Source organism: Pongo abelii, chromosome 10, assembly GCF_028885655.2.
Source record: "Pongo abelii isolate AG06213 chromosome 10, NHGRI_mPonAbe1-v2.0_pri, whole genome shotgun sequence".
Classification (NCBI taxonomy): domain Eukaryota; kingdom Metazoa; phylum Chordata; class Mammalia; order Primates; family Hominidae; genus Pongo; species Pongo abelii.
In genome coordinates this window covers 12,228,706-12,249,233 of record NC_071995.2, presented here as the reverse complement: position 1 = coordinate 12,249,233, position 20,528 = coordinate 12,228,706, and the positions used below count along the sequence as shown (strand labels likewise).

The 20,528-nt window shown below is 41.6% G+C and overlaps 1 long non-coding RNA gene across 1 annotated transcript; it reads left to right on the top strand.

The window, feature by feature from the left end:
* Positions 1 to 1,410: 1,410 nt before the first annotated feature.
* LOC129049058 (uncharacterized) lies at positions 1,411 to 19,348 on the top strand. Its single transcript, XR_008511826.2, has 6 exons — positions 1,411 to 1,951; positions 2,396 to 2,478; positions 7,790 to 7,841; positions 13,227 to 13,339; positions 16,758 to 16,937; positions 18,937 to 19,348. It is a non-coding gene; the product is annotated as an uncharacterized LOC129049058 (long non-coding RNA).
* The last annotated feature ends 1,180 nt before the right edge of the window (positions 19,349 to 20,528 follow it).

Below are 20,528 nucleotides of genomic sequence, written 5' to 3'. Positions count from 1 at the left end.
TTTAATCTAATATTTCAAAATAATACACAGGCACAGACTTAGGAGACAGAGTTGGTGGTTACTGATATGTTATGATCTGAGGTACCCTACGAGGAACTACTTAATGCTATTAAAAAAAATTTTCCCCCACCACTAAATTTCTGTAATTCAAGATTCAATCCTTATCCTCTTAAATCAGAAACAGCTAGCTGTCTGGCAGAATTTGTGCTTCCCCTTTAGAGAATGGACTTGTCACTGAAAACTGCTCAGACAAGGACTTTGTCTCCTCATGGACCTGATGTGGCCTTCCTTCCTTCCTTCCTTCTAATCTGTGGAATATGAGCAGAAGTGAGGTGTGGCATGTTAAGGTCAAGATTTAAGAAGAAGGTATATTTTCTCCATTATCTTTCTCCTTCCACCAGCTAGATTCATTTGCAGATGTTGCTCTAGGGGAAGACTGAACCACAAGATGGAAGAAGACTAGATACTTGAATCACACTATGGAGGAAAGATGACCACCAATGGGACATATGCTTCGGGTGGTTAAAATAATGAGAAATAAACATCTACTAAGTTTGAGCCATATGTTTTGGGGTCTGTTATCTACTGCCTCTAACATTACCCTAATTAATAAAAAATTGATACCTTGAAAAAAGTACTGCTATAATAAATACCTAAAGTAATTATTACTCTCTGAACACTTGGGTAGCAGGTAGTGACCCCTCCACCCCCAAAACAAACAAACAAAACAAACAAATAACAACAACAACAAAACTGGTGTTGGGTGCTGGAAAGATGGAGACCTAGGGCTGGAGCACAGTGGCACAATCTTGGCTCACTGCAACCTCTGCCTCCCGGGTTCAAGCAATTCTCCTGTCTCAGCCTCCCAAGTAGCTGGGATTACAGGTGCCTGCCACCACGCCCAGCTAATTTTTGTATTTTTAGTAGAGACAGGGTTTTGCCATGTCGGCCAGGCTGGTCTTGAACTCCTGACCTCATGATCTGCCCACCTCAGCCTCCCAAAGTGCTGGGATTACAGGCGTGAGCCACCGCACCTGGCCTTGGCAAAACATTTTAAAAACCATATTTATGATAACCTAAAAGACAGTATCCATTTCTACAATGGACTAATGACTGCTATGTATCCACAATTCTTCCCTTTCTTAATAGGGGCTTCTATTGTGGTCATCTTGTCCCTGTCTTATCATTACATATTAGAGGGGCGGGGAATTTTTTTTATATGTTTGTATATCACCAAACTGAAAAGAGCTTTAGATGAGAAGACTTCATATCACCCAGAGATGCTGGTCTTTGAGCTGTATGCATGAACTGGATCAGACTTTAGCATGTTCTCCATCTTGGAGTGTCCTTGGAATGAGGAAAGAAGGGTGTATATACAGATACTTAGTGAAAAGAACAGCAAACTGAGGAAGAGGCAAAATTTCTCCTTCCTCTTCCGTATTATAAACCAAATTTCATCTAGCCTAAGAGTCCATTGATTGTAAAGCACACGCTGTGTATGTACTACCAAAAAGGAAAAATGCTGCCAACGAAAATTGAGTTTACCTTGAATAATAAACTTGCCATTGATTGAACAATACATTCCTATTGAAGAGATGTTAAAATGTGAAAAGATTGTGCAATCCAGATTGATAAAAAACTAATTTTTCTGAGAACTGGCTGTCCATCAGAGAGTACATTTCTCACCCCCTTGCAACCAGCTGGTGCCCGGAGACTAGTTCTCACCAACAGAGTGGACTTGAAGTGTGTTACTTCTAGGCCAGTCTCTTTAAGATGTGGGTAACTTCTCCACACTTTCGTTTTCCTTCCCTGGCTGACATCAGGTGAAAGTGAGGTTTAGGAGATGGCAGAGTCACAGGAAAAACAAAAAAACACCTCGATTCCTGAATCTCCAAATGGACGAAAGCCACCCACAGACCCAGATGGAGGAACACCCATCCTGGCCTGTGATGTAAGCAAGAAGTAAACTTTGATTTTGTTTAAGGTATATATTTTCAGTATTTATTTGTTACCGAAGTTAATATTATCCTAATTAACACACTCTGTTGCTTGGGTTGTTGTAAGAATTAAAGAAATTATTATGTGTTAAGTTCTTAGAAGAGTGTCTGACATATAATAAACACTAAATTAATGTTAACTATCATTATTATTTAGAATTCGCTTTAAAAATGCAAATAGCCCTGGAGAGGTGATCTTCAACTTTTGGTTTTGGGAGTTACAAAGTTACAGTAGAAAACATTTTCTATACTAGAAGGTAGTACTAAATAACAATCAAAATTCTGTCTTTTTAGAGAAAATTAAATGTAATCAATCCCTGAGAAGATGAATTATTTGCTCTAAAGTCACTTGGTCATTCATAAGTACTTTAGTATGAGTTAGCTGCTTTCTGTCTCAGCCAGGAAGGGGCAGGCTGCTGTAGGAATGAGACTGTGGACAGGGAGGAGGAGTGCAGATTCATCCAAAGATGCTTATTCAAAGGTAATAAATATATTTTGGATACTTGGCACAAAGTCCCCTTCTCTGGAACTTAGCCCCAGTAAACCTTTGTTGAAGGGCTGAGCCAAAGTGGTCATTGATAAAATGTATCCTAGTTTCTCTGCCATGGCAGATCTACACAGGGATGTACACCTCACCCACACTGAGACAATCAACATCTTTTCTTTTCAATGTGGAACTGGCTCTCTGAAAGTTTGTGCTAGCTGCCAGGAGCCTATCTGTCACGTAGCATCATGCCTGGGGGCAGTTTTATGGCCTAGCAAAAGCCACGTGCAGGGCAAAATCACAAGACAGCAGAAATTTTGAATAAGTGAAGGGATCTGGTCTGCTGAGATGAGAATGGGGCAGATTTAAGAAAAGAGCAAAGGAAAGAGGCCATGAATCTGCCAGGACTTAGGAAGCGTGGACCCCAACCCAACAGCTCACCAGTTCCCGTCTGCAGCTCCCACAGGCTGGACTGAATCATGTTTTCATGGTTCTGGTGTCCTTAAAAATAAACTTGCTTTCAAAAACTCTGAGCCAGCTGATTTAGTTTCTGTTTTTTTGATCAAGAACTTGGTGATGACTAAGTCACTAAAATAAAAATCTCCTAACCATGCTTGCTTACTTACTGTCAAATAATAGCAACACTACCACAAAGTTCACCTCTGCCCAGGCTGAAGGGGTTATTAAAGCCCCTACTATCACTGGAACTATGTCCTCCAATTTCCACTTTTAAGAGCCTGGATTTGATGCTCTTCAGAATAGTCTAATTTCTCAGAGATCATCTTAGTAGTCATTTGAATGACAGGATCACATTTTTCAAATTTCTGCCACAAAAGATCAAATGAACCAAAGTTTTAGATGTTGTCCTATCAGAATTTTTCTTTTTGGTAGAAAAGGAGAGGAAGGGGATTTTTTTTATTCCAATAGTAATACATGTTCATTGTAGAAACTTTTGATGATACAAACATAAGCATAAAACTTGTAAAAATCACTTACAGTTTCTCCACCAATATATAACCATCAGTAATTTTTAGGACAAAATCCTGGCAGTGAAGAAAATGTAATCCCATCATTAACTTGAATTGCTCTCAAGAATTCATGTTATTTTACTGGTTGCATTTCTTCATGTGCTCATAGACATTTTCTTCAAAGAGTTTACCAAGGACCAGAATTGGATTCACTGGGAAATGCATTTGGAAGCAGGCTTCTTTATTCTTTCCGATAACCAACAAATACATTTACTTTATTCAGCCCCTTTGTTCTTCAGGAAATGAAAAGAAATCATTATCTAATTGAGATATCCTGTATGTCATAGAGACAAGGAGATTTAAACCATGTCCCTAGTTCTTTATATTCTGTCATCTGCTTTTTATCAACAGTTTAATAGAAGCATATTCTTTACTTCCTAGCTGTCCACTTGTATTTCCTGTTAAGACAGCACATCTAAAATGACTTCAATTCCCAAAGGATCTGGAATCATGTTTTGTTTTTTCTCCTTATTTTGGGGTTCCATTGCGTTCGCCTCTGTTCATTTCTTTTTTTTGATGGAGTCCCGCTCTGTCTCCCAGGCTGGCATGCAGTTGTGCCATCTCAGCTCACTGAAACCTCTGCTTCCCGGGTTCAAGTAGATAATCTCTAGTCTTCTCAAGCGATTCTCCCACCTCAGCCTCCCGAGCAGCTGGGACTACAGGTGTGCACCACCACACCCGGGTAATTTTTGTATTTTTTTGGTAGAGATGGGGTTTCACCATGTTGGCCAAGATGGTCTCAAACTGCGGACCTTAGGTGATCCACCTGCCTCAGCCTCCCAAAATGTTGGGATTACCGGTATGAACGACCACACCCAGCCTGTGTTCATTTTCTAAAATGCAATATTTCATTTTTTCCTTTCTTTGGGATAACATTCATTATCTTTCGTCCTCTTATCATTATCCCTTGTTAGATTTAATTAACTGTTTCTTGTTTTATTTCTAATATTTAAAAAAAATGAACTATATGAGCCCATGTGACTTGCTCCTCACACCAGTGATTTATTGTTTGAGTGAAATTCTACTCTTTTACTAATCAAGGTAGGAATGTATCTTTGAGTTTCAGAGGTGCTTTGCCTTCCTTCACACACATGATTTTTACAATTAGCCACATTTACCTCTGTTTTCCACTAATAAAAGGGATATAGTCCAAATATGAAATTTGTTAAAATCTGTTCACCCTCCATTGTGGTTTTCTGTTTTCTGAGTTTTTTTTTCCACTTTTAATTTCAAGTTGTTTTGGAAGGGCCATTTAGGAAGATAACATTCTCTTGATTGGCTGCCAATGTTCCCATTCTGCTTAATCATTATCATTTTTTTTAATGGGTAAAGAATCATACTTTACTTTTTATGTGAAGTTTTTGCTAAAGTTTTGTCAGAAGACTAGAGATTATCTGCTTAATCTGATCACACTTGACTGCCAACCATCATAGCTGAGGTTCAGAGCTTCCAGGCATAGGTAGCTAGGACAGCAGCTAGGACAGGTAGAATATAGGAGAGTCCTTCAATACTCAGCTAACAAATACTTATGGGATTCCATGGGATTCCTACAGTGTGTTGGACACGGTTCACCTTGAACAGGATGGACACCATCCCTGTGCTCAAGGAACTCAGGGTCAAGTGGGGAAGATGAGCAGATACGATGTGTTGCAGTACTTGGCATCAACATCTGTGATTGGGGTGAGCACAGTGTTGGAAGAGCACGGACCAGGTGGGAATGAAAGAAAACGGATACATGTGCTGCGAATTGAAGGACTAGAAGAGGGAGGCAGAGTGGAGGGTATTCTTGAACCTGGGAGGCAGAGGTTGCAGTGAGGCAGAGGTTGCAGTGAGCCGAGATCGCACCACTGCACTCCAGCCTGGGAGACAGAGCGAGACTCCATCTAAAAAAAAAAAAAAAGAAAGAAAAGACAAGCAAATGAATAGAGGTGAGCCCAGTGAAACCCCAAAATAGGGAGAAAAAACAAAACATGATTCCAGAGCCTTTGGGAACTGAAGTCATTTTAGATGTGCTGTCTTAACAGGAAATACAAGAAAACAGCTAGGAAGTAAAGAATATGCTTCTATTAAACTGTTGAGAGAAGAGTGGAAACAAAATCAAAGCAGTATGGGAAGGGGTGTTTGGAGAACTTTAAGGACTCTATGCAACTAGTGACAATGTGTGTACCATTGTGGTTGTGGATGGTTTTGCGGAAAAGGGAAAAATGCCACCAGATCACGAATGGTTGGTGTGCCGTGCTGAAGAGTTTGCACTTTACCATGTAGAGGCTGAGAAGGCACTGAAGAATCTTCAGTAGACCTGTAACGGTCAAGTTTTGATTTATAGGAAGTGTTCTGGCAGTGCAGGATGCTGACACGGCCCAGAAGGTTCTGTCTCACATGGGTAGAGGGGGTTTTTGCATGGACTGAGGCTTGCGCTAGTGTAGGGGGTCAACACCACCCACAAACACTTGAACGTTCACCTCTTTTTCCTCCTTTCCTTTTCTCCCCCTTCCCTCTCCTTCTCTCCTTCTTTCCATCCCCACCTTCTCTCAAACATTTTCTTGGGAAACTCTCAAAACTCGAACAGTTCATAGGCAGGTTAAAAAAAAAAAGTCAGTGAAAACTTTCCAACTCTGGATGTCCTGTCTTTCCAGTTGTGGATGTCCTGTCATTCTCTCTGGTTAATGTTAAATTACTTACTGGCAGAATTTTCTTTGATGGATGCTCAAAGCACTTATTTTCCCTTTCTCTACTTGTAATTCTTTATCACCGCCCATTATCACCTCTGGCATAGGAAGGGAGAAAATAGAAATTCAAGTAAATTGATTGTACTATTGACTTGTGGTTCTTGCAGAGAGTTTATTGGTAGAATATGAAAACTACAAGTGATATTCATGTTTTCTAACCTGTAGATTGTGACCCATGCATAGGTTATTAAATCAATGTAATGAGTAATAACCTATATTTTTTAAAAAACAGGACATAATCTCATAGAATAGAAAATACCAGAGTGCACTGAATATACTGAGTATCAATATTGTCTTGCAAAACTTTTGTTTCAGTTATGGGCATATATGTTTATGGATGCAGATAATAGAAAATATATGTCTTACTGTGTAGGTGGTAACAACAACAAAAAATTGAATTAAATAAACAAAAAAGACAAAACAAGTTTGAAAAACGCTTGTCCAAGATTAAGCTTTTTCCACTGTGAAGATGGAGGAAACTGAGAACTAGAGAAAGTGACTTGTCCAAGCCCAGAAATTAGTGGTGGTTGCAAGAAATTTAACCAGATATCCTAACAGTCTGATGTTCTCTGAACAAACGTTGACTAATTGCCTAAGTTAAGGACTATAGATTGTGCAATTAATTTACTTAATTTGTCCTTAAACTCACATTGGGAGAGATAATCAAATGTTCACCACACTTTGTTATCTCAGCAGTTATTAAAAAACATACCATGTTTCTGTTTTGGTTTTGCATCATAATTGAGCATTGGATTTTGATAGGTTGTCAGTTTATGCCTTTATTTTTAAATTCTTTCTTGTGGGCAACTTTGATATATACAGTTGGCCCTCCATATGAGTGGGTTCTGCTTCTGTGGATTCAGCCAACCAAGAAATTGAAAATATTTGGAAAAATATATTCCACAAAGTTTCAAAAAGCAAACTTGAATTTGCTGTATGCCAAGTACTACATTGAATCCATGCAAATGAAGTGATGTGTAGATTTTGTATTAGGCATTATAAAGAATCTAGAGATGATTTAAAGTAAACAAGAGGATGTGTGGAGGTTGTGTGCAAGTACTACGCCATTTTATTTAAGGGACTTGAGCGCGTGTGGATTTTGGTATCAGTGGGTGCCCTGGAAGCAATCCCCCTTGGATAGCAAGAGACAACTATATTCGTGCTTATGTTTATGAATAAAGATAATCTAGTATTTTGTTTCTAAGTTAAGTGCTGAATAATTATTTTGACTCTTTCTTTCATATTCCTTAACCATCTTGAAAAATAATCATTCCAGGATGTTTACAGGGTTTTTGCCTGAAGTCAGGGAACTGTTCAATGGAACTTTTGAGGCTCCTTTAGCCTTGAGATTCTATTGCATTTACCTATGTTATCAGTTTAGATTTTCTCTTCTATTTTCCAAGATATTAAACATTTCTTTTTTCTTCACACAGTATTTTATAACTGAATTTCAGGAAGGTATTGTGGCACAGCAAAGAACACTAGAAGGGGAATCGAGAGACCTGAGTCTTGGGCCCTCTTGTCACCTAACTGATTGTGTTTGCATTTTAGCAGGTTCCATAACATCTTTGGGCCTTGATGTCTTCATTTGAAAACTGAGGAAGTAAGTCTAGATTATCTGTAGACTCATCTGTTTCTGCAATCACTTAGTGTTTCCTAACTATGTAAAAGTTATAAGTTCCTTTTCAAATACGATAGAAACTATTGCCTAGAAAATTGCACATGCAGATATGGAGACATGTTTTGTATACAATTTTATGAGTGCTCTTGGATTTTTGTAAGCCATTTAGAGGTTCACAGTTTCAAAACCCTGCTTTAAATAACTTCCTGTTTGTCATACAATGGGCCAGATTCTCCAGCTTTCCTCTTCTGAACTTCCTAAGGAATTCCTACTTTTGCTTCCTTCCTGTTTCCTTTGCACTTCCTTAAAGATATCCTCCATAGTTCAAGGACTCATAGAGCTGGAAGAAAACTTGAGAGAGCCAGGCCATTCATCTAATTTCCTTCCAGTCTGTTACCTTCCTTCACCTGTTAGCATCATTCATTTGTCCATTCAGTACTCCACAGTGTTTCTACCTCAAACACTGATGTGGACAATACCACTTTAAAATTTGCGTGGTGACTCACGCCTGTAATCCCAGCACTTCGGGAGGCTGAGGCGGGTGGATCACCTGAGGTCAGGAGTTCAAGACCAGCCTGGCCAACATGGTGAAACCCCGTCTCTACTAAAAATACAAAACTTAGCCGGGCGTGATGGCGAGTGCCTGTAGTTCCAGCTACTCGGGAGGCTGAAGCGGGAGAATTGCTTGAACCCAGAAGGTGGAGGTTGCAGTGAGCCGAGATTGCACTGTTGCACTCCAGTCTGGGCAACAGAGTGAGACTCTGTCTCAAAAAAAAAAAAATCTATTTCTCATATAAGAGCACTTTATTCTTTCATCCTACAACTACTCATTGAGCATCTCCTTGGGTCAGGCACTGAGCTCCATGCTGAGGCTATAATGGTGAGGAAGATAGACATTGTCCTTGCCTCCACAGGCTTACATTCTCATGGAGACAGAAACAAAAAAGAAGTTATCAAAGAAATTAATAAAATTACTTCAAGCTGTGATCAGTATTGTGAAAGAAACACACATGGAGTGGAAGAGAAGAATTACAAGCGGGGAAGTCCTCTTTTACAGAGAGGTCAGGAAGTTCTCTCTGAGAAGGCAACACTTAAACTGTGACTAAAAGATAAGAAAGTGTTTGCCATGCAAAAGAGGAAGAAAAAGCATCCACACAGAGGACTCATGCATTAAGGTCCTGTGGCAGGAAAGGATGGAGTGGAGTTTAGGAACTGAAAGAACAAGTTCCTGAAGCTTTGTAAGTAAGAAAAAGAAGGTGCAAGATGGAGTTGGACAGATGGCAGGGGCCCGAACATACAGGACGCTGTAGGGCATGGGACAGGATTTGGGTCTTATTCTGCAAGGCGGCACATCAGGGAAATTTTAAATGTGTGGGCTTTGAGGCCAGGCTGCCAGAGTTTGTACCCCAGCTTGATTCCCCACTGCCTGTATGTGTCAGCCACTTGTTGTGCACTACTTCAGGTTCTCTGGCCTCATGAGTCCTGAGGGTCTTTAGGTACTTGCTCTGCTCCAGTGGTCAGTGTGGCAGGCAGCTCTGCCTGGGTTCCGATGGGCTTTGTGTGGACCAACCTGGTAATCCCTTGCCTTGTGTCCCGTCACACTTGTCATCTTTTGCCTCGGTGCATTCCTGTTGGGGCAAAGATCTGCCTGTGGGCACAAGTGCAAGGGAGCTAATGCCCCATGGGGTAAACCTCTGACCAAAGAGTGAGAGATGCCAATGAATAAATTCTTCGCCTCTACCCAGATGGAGTGACCAGGATAGCAACGGTGATGCAAGACCAAGCAATCAGTTGTGCTTGATGCCATGCCATGGGCTTTTCTTGAAAATGGTGGTCCTTCTTTGCCTGACTCACTCCTGCTTTTCTGAGATTGCAATCTCCAAGAGGGGAGTGGCACATATATGTTTAGTGGGGCTCTGTTTTCTAGGAAATCCAGGTTAAGATAGACTTCCTGAATGAATCACCTCCCAGTGCCTCAGTTTCCTCATTTGATAGATATAAATTATGATAACAGCACCTGCCTCATAGAATTAAATATTATATACATCAATCTGTGTAATGCTCTTAGTATAGTGCCTGACACACAGTATGTGCCACAAGTGTGCTGTTATTATTATAATTTATTCTAAGTGAAATGGGGAGTCATTGAACTTTAAAAAGAATATCCCAGATATCTGAAAATGTTTGATAGACATTTTAATATGTTCTTTCTTATACATATATGGGAAATAAATTAGAAGAAGACAAGAGCAGAAGTGGAGGGACATTTAGAAAGCAGTTGCAATAGTAAAGAGAAGAGATCTTAGTAACCTAGAACAGATTATTAGCAGTGGAAACCAATAGAAGTGGGCAGATCCAAGAAATACTTTGGAGGTGGAACCCACAGAAGTTAATAGACTGGACGGAGAGTAAGTCAAATGGAAGGTCACCTAAAAATATATTTTACTCTTCCTGCCATGAGGATGATATATTCTTTTTCTTTTTCTTTTTTTTTTTTTTTTTAGACGGAGTCTCACGCTGTTCCCCAGGCTGGAATGCAATGGCGTGATCTTAGCTCACTGCAGCCTCTGCCTCCTGGGTTCTAGTGATTCTCCTGCCTCAGCCTCCTGAGTAGCTGAGATTACAGGCACCTGCCACCACGTCCGGCTACTTTTTGTATTTTTAGTAGAGACGGGGTTTCACCATGTTGGTCAGGCTGGTCTCGAGCTCCTGACCTCAGGTGATCCACCTGCCTCCGCCTCCCAAAGTGCTGGGATTACAGGCGTGAGTCTCCGCGCCCTGCCCGAGGGTGATATATTCTAAATCCAGCCTTTTTTTCTTAAGATTTCTCCCGATCTATATGCCATAGACTGATATTTTCTTTTTACCTTTGTTGTCTTTGTTGAAATTTTTACCTTGCTCTTCACTCACACATCTCAAGACTACAACCAACAGGATATTGTCTACCACCTGTTTTTAACCTCCTGCCTGCTCCTGTGGCCTCAGTGATGGAATCTTAAAACAGCAAGATACAAGTCTTCATCTTGTGCTCCCTCAACTTCCTGCCTTCTCCTCCCTACTCCTCAACTCAGCCATCTGCTCTAACCTGTTCCAGCAAACTCACTAGGTGGGCCTATCATTCACCCTCATATTTTGCATCTATGTTCTCACCTATTCTTGGAATGCCATTTTGATTCCAATTGGCTAAATTCTTTCTCCTTCTTTGCTCATTAAATCCTGACTCCCTCACTTACCACAATAGAAGGAAGTGGAAAAATGATTCTTGACTTCTCAAGCTAATCCCACTCAAGCCAATTCCTGCTCACCTTTGTTTCAGTCAACGCCAATTGACCCTTCCAGCTGTTCAGGCTGAAAAGCTTGGAATCTATCTATATACCTCCCTCTCTTACACCGCACATCCAATTTGTCAGCAAATCGTATTGGTTTTACCTGCAAACCACATACCAAATCCAACCGCTTCCCATGAACACCACTCTCATCCTGAGCCAGGTCCCTACCTCTACCCTGGATTATTTCTATGGCTTTTCACTGGGCTTTCTGCTCTGTGCTTGCTCCTTGCAGTCTGTTCTCAACACAGTGGCCCGAGTAATCCTGGAGAGCATTCAGATCATGTTACTCTTCTGCTCAACGTCTTTCGACAGCTCCCCAATTCACCCAGAGTAACAGAGATAGCCAGGTGGGAAGGGCTCCCTGCAGAACCTCCGACCTGTCTGCGCACTGGGAGGAATGCGCACTGGGGTGGAGCCTCGGGAGGTTCCCGCCATTTGCAGGTGGGAGGAGCCTGGCCCTTCCTGGTCCGGGATGGTACCTGGGATTCAATCTGTGAGGCAGAAAAAGCGGCTAACAAGACTCTCGCTCGGCTGAGAGTTCCTGTTTCCGCCCCACTCCTTTTTTTTCTTTTTTGCCCAATATATTCCATTTTTCTCGCCATTCAAATTGTATGCGAACCGAATCTGTCATGGCCTTGTGACAAGAACCTGGCTTTCAGCTGAACCAAGGAGAAAGTCCTACAACATGACGTTCAGTGTCTTTCGTGGCTCTCCCCACCCCATACCTCTGCTCTTCTTTTTTATTAACCTTTTCCTGCCACCACCACCCCGCCCTTTATTCCTCCGTGGCCTCCTTGACCCCCTTGCTGTCTCCCATGCAGACTAGATGTGCTCTCAGCTCAGGACCATCTACTCTTTGTTCCTCTTGGTGGGCATGGGATTCCCCCAGATCTGCATGTGGACGGCTCCCTCACCTTCAGGCTTAGATGCCACCTTCCCACCGTCTTTTATGCCCATCACCCGGAAAGGGAAGGGAGGCCTATTTCCCTTCCCTAGGCTACTTTTCTCCAAGACACATTCTATCATATGATGGACATTAACCCCAGATATAAAGCAGGGGTTCCCATCTTCTGTCCAGCCTCGATCCAGTTCTTAACTAGTCAAAATTCTTGTGGGAGTAGGTTGAGCAGGGGAGTAGTGATTGGAGGTGGGGAGGACTTTAGAAGTGACTCCCTCCTGATAATCTGAGATTTTTTTTTTATCAGTTTAGCGTCTATTAGTTGTGTATATATATAGTTTGTTTCACTTTTTTTGTGACATCAGCAACTGAAAAATATCATCCTGCATGAACTCCACAATGATATAATCCCAAATTTGACCTAAGTGACTTTTTGCAGCCCTCTTTGTTTTGTTTTTGTTTTTTTGAGATGGAATTTTGCTCTTGTTGCCCAGGCTGGAGTGCAATGGTGCAATCTCAGCTCACTGCAACCTCCGCCTCCCGGGTTCAAGTGATTCTTGTGCCTCAGCCTCCTGAGTAGCTGGGATTACAGGCACGCACCACCACGTCCAGCTAATTTTTGTATTATTAGTAGAGACTGGGTTTCTCCATGTTGGTCAGGCTGGTCTTGAACTCCCAACCTCAGATGATCTGCCTGCCTCAGCCTCCCAAAGTGCTGGGATTACAGGCATGAACCACTGTGCCCAGCCAGCCCTCTTTGTTTTTACTAGTTCATTGTTTATCTGTATGCTGTCCCTGAGGACAGGTATTATAATCTTTTTGTTTTATCTGCTGTATCTCCAACACTGAAAACACTCCTGGCACATAGTATACTATGCTGCCAATAAACATTTGAATTAGCATTGAATTAGTGGATGGGTCATTCTCTCTATATATATATTGTACATAATTCTCCTGCTCTCAAATCTAATAATAGAAACCCTTTGCTTAAGCATAATGTAAACACATCACTTTGTTAACAAGTCCATAACCAAAAATTCATAATACCTTACATTTACATAACACTTTGCAGACTCTAAGTTACCTTCATATACATTGTCTTATTTAATCCTCACAACTTTATATTCCAATTTTTCACAGGAAGCTGAATCTGAGAGAAATGGAGTTTTTCATTCACAGCCACAGGAAACTGAACAAGAGAAATTGAGTGATATGCTCAAAGTCTACACAAGGGAGCCAAGATTCAAACTCAGGTTGTTCTGAGCAGAAATCTGATGCAATTTTCACTCCCATATCCCAACTCTTTGGTTCCGTATCAGATCAGTTGCCTATATATTATTTGACTCTGTATCGGTAACATCTGTCTAGTGCCCTTGGCCAACCAGGTTGAGGACTCGGAATCCAGTTGATCAGGTTTGTTTCAGGTCCTAGTAACTGTGGAACCTAGCAAAATTAGGCTGGCTGAATGGCTCTACTTGGTGGAAAAACCAGGATAAAGTTGTCTAAAAGCAACTGTTTTCAATGCAACTTATCTGCAAAAATTTTGATATAGTTTCAGGCTATAAATGCCTGGAACCAAAGACTCTCTAAAACTCAGTTTATGTAGAATTGTATGCGGATAGGGGCTTAACTAAGTTCTGGTCAAACCATTTATATAAGTCATCCCATAGCCTTAAAATTACCATGATTCTCTCAAAGGAATAGTTTTTCTTATTGATTCTCAATTCTAAGAATGCAAGTCCTATCTTTTAAGGACTGTCCAAATTCTTAAATAAATGGCTATTGGGTATCTACTACAAGAAAGGCAGAAAGCTATTTCTTCCCTTCCTGTTTATTCGTAAGCAAATATTTCGCTTTCTTGGGTTTCTTTGTAAGCTTTCATTGCTCTTAGTCATCCACCCTCAATCTTCTCTCCCATCTTCCATAGCTCATTCCTGCACACAGAAAAGTCCTTATTATTAAGGGTTCACTCTGTTTCCTTCTTTTGTGGCTTCCTTACTTTAACTGGACTGCTTAGAGTTCAAAATCTATTTCTTTTTACTATCACAGATTGTAAATCTTCAAAAGCTGGTGACTAAGGGAAGGGAGAGGAACTCTATTTGTGATTTGGATCAGAGAAAGGGAGCAGATGTTATCAGATGCCCCATTTTTATGTCATACAAATAACATGACTCAAACTAGTTCAGGTGCAGTCTTCATAGATCAGAGAGAAGATGAACTGCTGACTTGGCAAAATGGCAAAAGAGTCACAAATAAAAGTTGACTTTAGTTTGGCACCTACAATTATACCTAAGCCATAGCTTGCTTTTTTTTTTTTTTTTTTTTTTTTTTGAGATGGAGTCTGGCTCTGTCGCCCAGGCTGGAGTGCAGTGGCGCGATCTCGGCTCACTGCAAGCTCTGCCTCCCGGGTTGACGCCATTCTCCTGCCTCAGCCTCCCACGTAGCTGGGACTACAGGCACCCGCCAACATGCCCGGCTAATTTTTTGTATTTTTAGTAGAGACGGGGTTTCACCATGTTAGCCAGGATGGTCTCGATCTCCTGACCTCGTGATCTGCCCACCTCGGCCTCCCAAAGTGCTGGGATTACAGGCATGAGCCACCGCGTCCAGCCCATAGCTTGCATTTTGATTATCTCTTAGAAGAAAGAAAGAAAAAAGGAAAAAAAAAAAAGACAGGAAAGAAGGAAAGAAGAAAGGGAGAGAGGCTGGAAGACGTGTTTTCTTAATGGGACAGAATCAGGCATTCAATTTTCTCCAAGAATTTATTTTGAACTGGGACTCCTCTTACAGAGGAAATCCATGAGACTGGTAGGATAAAAAATGATGCAATTACCTAGATTTTCATAATAAATGTCTCATAGATTCCACTGGAAGCATTAATTCCAACACTGAATTAAAGTTTGAAGAAATAAGAGGAGAAACAAACCCTCTTTCCAAATATACATGTCAAATCAATTTCGTGAAAACTTATTAATGTTTGGTACTAATGGTTAACATAGAAGAGTTTCTGTCCTCCAGAAATTTTATAGCCTAAAAGGAAAATAAGACATATTAAAATAACTGTAGTATAAAGCAAAGTAGAGGTATCAAGTGCTCTAGAAGCAAAGAAAATGTAGTTTGCTGATGTTTGGGAGGTTTTAGGTTTCATAAAGAAGGCGGCATATGGCCAGGCATGGTGGCTCATGCCTGTAATCCCAGCACTTTGGGAGGCTGAGGTGGGTTAATCACTTGAGGCCAGGAGTTCCAGACCAGCCTGAGCAACATGGCGAAACCCTGTCTCTACTAAAAATACAAAAATTAGCTGGGTGCGGTGCACCTGTGACCCCAGCTACTCGGGAGGCTGAGGTGGGAGGATTCCTTGGACCTGGGAGGAGAAGGTTGCAGTCAGCTGAGATCGTGCCACTGCACTTCAGCTTGGGCAACAGAATGAGACTCTGTCTCAAAAACAACAAACAAAACAAACATTTAAAAAAAGAAGTGGCATTTTAAGAATGGTTAGGATTTGTATTCTGGTAGATGGAGAGAAAATTGCAAGCTTAGAGACAGGGAAGTTCAGGAAATATTTAGTGATAAGTGAGTGGTCATGTTTGCCTGAAGGATATACTGAGAGACAAAGTGGAAAAAAAAAGAAAGTGCCAAAATCATAGGATGTTTGAGTCCATTTGAGTTTAATTTTTATTCTGTGGGTTCTAGGGAGCCACTGAAGACTACTGAAGAGAAGGCTAACACATTCAGTCTTTTTTTTTTTTTTTTTTTTTGAGACAGAGTCTCACTCTGTCACCCAGGCTGGAGTGCAGTGGTGCGATTTCAACTCACTGCAACCTCCTTCTCCCGGATTCAAGCGAATCCCCTGCCTCAGCCTCCCGGGTCCCATGTAGCTGGGACTACAGGCACCTGCCGCCGTGCTCGACTAATTTTTGTATTTTTAGTAGAGACAGGATTTCACTGTGTTGGCCAGGCTGGTTTTGAACTCCTGACCTCAAGTGGTCCTCCCACCTTGGCCTCCCAAAATGCTGGGATTACAGGTGTGAGCCACTGTGCCCAGCCACACTCAGTCTTTTAGAAGCTTTTTTTTGGAGACAGTCTTGCTCTGTTGTCCAGGCTGGAGTGCTGTGGAGCCATCTTGGCTTACTGCAACCTCTGCCCCCTGGGTTCAAGCAATCCTCCCAGGTTCAAGCGATCCTCCCACATCAGCCTCCTGAGATGCTGGGTCTACAGGCGCGTGCCACCACACCCTTTTTAGAAGCTTTTTGACGGCAATTGGAGGATGTTTAGAGAATGCAAGATTAGAGTTTGGGAATATGGTAAGGAAGCCATTACTGTAACCCAGGGCCTGGGCTAGGTGAAGTGGATGGGACACATATGGAGGATGTCTATGAGGAAGAAGCCACAGAATTTGGCAACGGATTAAATCTTTTCCTATCTGGTCAGGGCAAAGGGAAGCATGGGTGAAAAAAGAAAAGTTTTAAGTTTGGACTTTGTAAATGATGAAAACCCAACATGGCTCATTATAGAGAAAAAAAAGGAAAATGTATTTGCAAAGTCAGATGATGAACCTAACTTTGGGAAAGACAGAGATACAGCCAGGTAGGGACAATGAATCAGGGCCCCAGGTGTCATTCTTCCTCCATATCCCCTTTCTGAATGTGGCTTTTTTCTTCTCTGTGGTAGAGACTCTCTCCAAGCTTGAGGATCATGGCCATAGTTGGTTCAGGAGGTGTGTTCTTCTAGCTGAGGAACTCAAGAAGAATGGGATCTTCTCCTGGGCAAGTCTGAAGGTTTCCAGAGAGGAACTGATGGGCTGGGGCCAAATATCCACCGATTGCACTAGTCACTGGACCTGGCAATGAGGTACTGTTTTTGGCAGACCCCATAAAAATCATGATTTATGAGTAAAGGAAGGCATTATAGTCACGGCCGCACGGGAACTTCTTGTGAATTGAGAAGCCACCTGAGCTATCCCAATGCGGTGGGGGGAGGACAGTACAGAGGAGTTGAAATTATGACTGGAGTTCTAGGCCATTATGTTTGGAAAGATAGTGATATCTTTAACAGTGAGAGAAATAGATTCGAGTAAAATGCTAAAATTTATTTTAGACATCTTATTTTTAAGGTGGCATCAGACTGTCCATGTGGGGTTGTGTAGGAGGCCCTAAGAAATTGGGGTCTTCAGCTCTTAGGAGAGGTTGGTTTTAGAACTGTAGATTTGGGAGTTATTAGCATATTACTTATGATGATGCTAAATGGATAAAACTGCCCAGAGAGAAAATATTCAAATAGAGAAGAGTAGAGGGCAGAATCAAGGAAATTTATATCATTTGCATGGTGGTTCTAAAAAGGACAAAGTAACATCTGTCTATTGCCTTTGGTCAACCAGGGTTAGGATTCACAATCCAATTAATCAGTTTTGCTTTTGTTCTTATTAACTGTGCTAACCTAGCAAAACTGGGGCTGGCTGAATGGCTCTACCTGGTTGAAAAACCAGGATTAGGTAGTCTAAAAATGGGTGTTCTCAATGCAACTCATCTGCATAAATTCTGATATAGATTCAGGCTATAAGTAGATTGAGAAGGAGCTATCAAATAACAATATCTAAGAGAGAAATTGGTAAGAAAGTGTAAAAAGTCACTGAGTATTCTGCAGTTGTTGTTTTCTTTATCAAGTCAACAAGTTATCTCTTGAGTATCTGTTATAATTATAGATAAGGCACCGAGTGAAATAAAAAAGAAACAGAAGACACAGATCTTGCAAACTGTCAAGAATAGGCAAGACAACGGTGGGCTATGTGAGATTGTGCTGAGGCAGGGAAGAAAATGACTTTGGCCGGCCAGAATGCTGATAATATTTGGCTCACTTGCCACCACTGGTGTATGCACCAGAAATTGCAATAAGCCAATACAAGCAAGCCAGGTGTGGTGGCATGCACCTATAGTCTGAGCTACTCGGGAAGCTTAGAACTGGAGACTAGCCTGGGCAACACAGTGAAACCCCATCTCCCTCTAAAAACAAGGAAAGAGAGAGAGAGAGAATGAATACAGGGAAGAACTGACTGTGGCAGCCTATGGGAGCATTTGCTTGTTAGTTTGTTTTAATAGGAAATTATGTATGGGACATAGTTCCAAATGAATAAATGGTTCTATACTCTCAGAGGATGATTACCCTCCTGGCTTGAAACAACACTAAGGTTAAAAATATCAGATAACAATTGTCATTATTTTATTTTAATTAATTATTTTGGAGACAGGGTCTCACACTGTCATCCAGGCTGGAGTGATTCTCATCCCTCAGCCTCGCAGCTGGGACTGCAGGTACCCACCACCACACCTGGTTAAGTGTTTGTATTTTAGTAGAGACGGGGTTTCACTGTGTTGCCCAGGGTGGTCTCCAACTTCTGAGCTCAGGCTGGGATTATAGGTGTGCACCACCACGCCTGGCTTATTATTTATTTATTTATTTTATTTTATTTATTTATTTATTTTTTGAGATGGAGTCTTGCTCTGTCGCCCAGGCTGGAGTGCAGCGGTGCAATCTCGGCTTACTGCAAGCTCCGCCTCCCAGGTTCATGCCATTCTCCTGCCTCAGCCTCCGGAGCAGCTGGGACTACAGGCGCCCGCCACCACGCCCGGCTAATTTTTTGTATTTTTAATAGAGACGGGGTTTTCACCATGTTAGTCAGGATTGTCTCGATCTCCTGACCTCGTGATCCGCCCGCCTCGGCCTCCCAAAGTGCTGGGATTACAGGCGTGAGCCACGGCGTCTGGCCTGTCATTATTTTAAAGAAAGTAATTTGCTTGTCAGTTTGGGCAATGTATATATTTTTGTTGCTTATCTTTCCTTGTCTTTTTTCAAGGTGGATTTCTTCAGTAAATGGCAATTGATTGGTAAGAGGTGTCATCACGAGGTGGAAGGAGCACTGTGTAAGAAGGAAACTGGGATGTTAGTTCTGATCACCCTCCCTCCCATCCCTGCCTCTGTCCCCATTGCCCACGTAAGCCTGTGCACTTCACTTTGCAACCTTAAATAAGTTGCTTCATCTGCATGTTTCAGTTGCCTCAATTAATAAATAAGGATGATAATATTTCATTGGCTCAAGGACAGGAACTATACAGCTAATTTCTTGAGCTTCCTTCTATCTTAAAAAATAGAATTCTGTGATTATAACCATTCCTTTATGCCACATATGTGCAAGGGATACCAAGCTCAGAGGATTGGTTCCTGCCCTCAAAGAGGCTACAGTCTGGTCTGGGGAAACAGGAACTTACAATTCAACACAAAAGTGCTGTAGAGAAGGCACATGAGATATTCCCAGGGCATATAAAGTATGAATACCCATGTCAGTCCAGGGGAAATTAGGGAAGTTCCTCAGGGGAAGTAACATTTGAGCTGAGCCTTGAAGGAGTTTCTATGCCAACAACGAGAATGGGGGTTTTGGGCTGGGAGAACAGCACATGTTTTAAAAAGGAGACATGTTTTGAGAAAGAACTAAAAGTAAGTCCATATTTCTGGGATTTAAAGAAGAAAGTATGGAGCAGTAAAAATTGCGGGCTGGACAGATGGTCAGGTATTACTCAATCCAAATGACAATCAGACACTCACTGGTTGAAGGGCAGTATGCCAGATGCTGGGTTGACTGAAACTAGGAATTCTGATCCTGGAGAAAGGTTTAGGAAGGCTTCAAACTAGAGATAGAACAGGGATAAAAGTTATTACTAGAATTTAGGAAAGACATAAGAAAGGTCTATTAAAGGCAGTGGCTGTGGGGAAGAGAGGTGAGGGGAAAATATAAAGGATATTTAGGAGATAGAATCAACCCTTAGTTTATTGAATGAGGCACAAAGAGAAGGGAAGAATAAAGGGATCACTTTCAACTCTCTGGCTTGGGAAACTGGGTGCATGATGGAAGCATTCATTCACTGAGACAGGAGGCGCAGGAACAGACACAGGTTGTGGAGAAGCATGACGTTTTGGCATTCATGTCTTTTATCTTGCTCTTGTTTTATGGATGCAATGTCATTCTTAATTTCTCTGAAGATGCTAATGTGCTTTTGCTGGTTGTCTGTTTCTTACTCTTGCCTTCTGTAGAACTGTAGTCTCCAAGTTGAGACAATTTCTGAGTTAATTCTAGACAGATTGGCTCCCTTTTTGGCTGTAGTCTCATCCCTCAGGGGTACTAGGCTGCAGCTTCCTCATCAGCTCTGATCATCATCAGTCATCCCTCTTCATCCATCTCCTGACTTCTAGAACTTTGCTGTAACCTCTATTCCTCCATTAGCTTCCCTTCCATTCTCTTTGTTTGGTTGGGTTGGGTGGGGGGAGTGTTCATACCTTTTCCTTTCTTTCCCTTTCCTTTTTTTTTTTTTTTTTTTTTGTGAGGTCTATGTTGCTCAGGCTGAACTTGAACTCCTGGGCTCAAGCAATCCTCCTGCCTTGGCCTTCTGAGTA